This window comes from Choloepus didactylus, chromosome Y (assembly GCF_015220235.1).
Source record: "Choloepus didactylus isolate mChoDid1 chromosome Y, mChoDid1.pri, whole genome shotgun sequence".
In the NCBI taxonomy this organism is placed as follows: Eukaryota; Metazoa; Chordata; class Mammalia; order Pilosa; family Megalonychidae; genus Choloepus; species Choloepus didactylus.
Window position 1 is genome coordinate 14,893,967 of NC_051335.1, and position 1,989 is coordinate 14,895,955.

The window sequence follows — 1,989 nt, forward strand, 5'->3', positions numbered from 1 at the left end:
TATTTTTTTTAATTAAGGAAAACTAACTTCTTAGTTTCATTAGGTTCACTATTAAGTAGTCCTAACCAAACTCTCAGTTTATAATAGGATGCCAAAAATGCAATGAAGATGTATCTTAGTCATTAAAAATTTCAAAGGTAATGAACACCTGAGTTTCCAAGCCGTTGGTTCCATGCATGCTGATGGCCCTGTTATTGGCTGTTAATTACTTACCTGTTAATTAATTTTTTCCTGGCTCATCTGTGGTCAATGGACATCCATTCACCCTCAAGTCTGGGTCTAGCGTGGGTAATCTGTACTTTCCTGCTGAGGGATTATGCCTTAGTCCACCAAAGATCACAATCCAGAGTACAATACTCAACAGCAAACAGGCAGTGGATGTGAGGCAGAAATTAGGTGTGGGTTGCCTGGCATGGAAGCAAAACCTAGAATACAAAGTCTGGAATTCAACATTAGGCATTCATATATTTCTCAAGGATAAGCACTGGAGCCCATTTGTATTTGAAACTCATGGGTGTATATCCCACTTAGGTGTCCAGGGGTCTGTTAGGGCTGAACAAACTTGTGATAAGGTACAATGGAGAATGTGACATCCCTTTCATAGAACACTTTTCCTGTGGCCTCCAAAGTTCTAATCTAAAGAAATGAATCATTGGTGGGTTTCCTGGTTATGATGATCAAGAAGTGGTAAAGAATTTGGGGCAAGGCTTCCTTTCAGCCGGAACCGCCATCTTGCAGTAATTCGCCAAAATGACGAACACAAAGGGAAAGAGGAGAGGCACCCGCTATATGTTTTCTAGGCCTTTTAGAAAACATGGAGTTGTTCCTTGGGCCACGTATATGCGAATCTACAAGAAAGGTGATATTGTAGACATCAAGGGAATGGGCACTGTTCGAAAAGGAATGCCTCACAAATGTTACCATGGCAAAACTGGGAAGAGTCTACAATGTTACCCAGCATGCTGTTGGTATCGTTGTAAACAAACAAGTGAAGGGCAAGATTCTTGCCAAGAGCATTAATGTACATATTGAGCATATTAAGCACTCTAAGAGCTGAGATAGCTTCTTGAAGTGTGTGAAGGAAAATGATCAGAAAAAAAAGAAGGCCAAAAAGAAAGTTACCTGGGTTTAACTGAAGCGCCAGCCTGCTCCACCCAGAGAAGCACACTTTGTGAGAACCAATGGAAAGGAGCCTGATCTACTAGAGCCTATTCCCTATGAATTCATGGCATAAAAGGTGTAAAAAAGAAATAAAAGACTTGTGGATTGTAAAAATTAAAAAAAAAAGAATTTGGAATTTGGGGCAAGGAGGCTTTGGGTTCCTTCTGTATGCATCGTCCTGGCCATCTCTGACTGTACTTAGAGCAAGTACACTAAAAGAATAGAACATGTAAAGAGACTGAGACCCAGTTTTTCCCACACCTGGACATGTTGTCAGTCTCCCTAAGTCCAGGTATTTTTCTGATGCAATAGCTGGTGGGAATAAGATACATATTTTCAAATTATGCTTTGTCCAAGGTGTTGGAAAACATGTAAGAGAATGACACAGTTATATATGTCAGGAGCTTTGAAAATCTGCATGATTGGAACATTTTTCTAGGAAAATGAAAGTTATAAAATTTGACCCAAGTAGAGTTTAAAAGATTGACTAGACCATAAAATACATCTTGAAAAAATGTCAAAATTCTCCCTCCCTTTACAACAGGCATTATGCCCAGATCATTCTATGCATTACGGCTGTCATACCTTTAATAAAAAGGTAATATATATTCTATTAAACTGCTCCAAAGCTAAGAAAAAGAAAAATATGCAAATTTATTTCCAAGAGACTATCTTAACCCTGATATGAAAATTAGATAAGGACAGCTGCACTCCTGAAAGGAAACTACAGACCAATCTCATTTATGAATATCATGCAAACATTAGTAAATTGAACATTAGAGTTTTTTTTTAAATCTTCATTTTATTGAGATATATTCACATACCACG

At 38.1% G+C, this 1,989-nt stretch overlaps 1 pseudogene; it reads left to right on the top strand.

Moving 5' to 3' along the window:
- Positions 1-724: 724 nt before the first annotated feature.
- LOC119524265 lies at positions 725-1,266 on the top strand (annotated as a pseudogene).
- Positions 1,267-1,989: the final 723 nt, after the last annotated feature.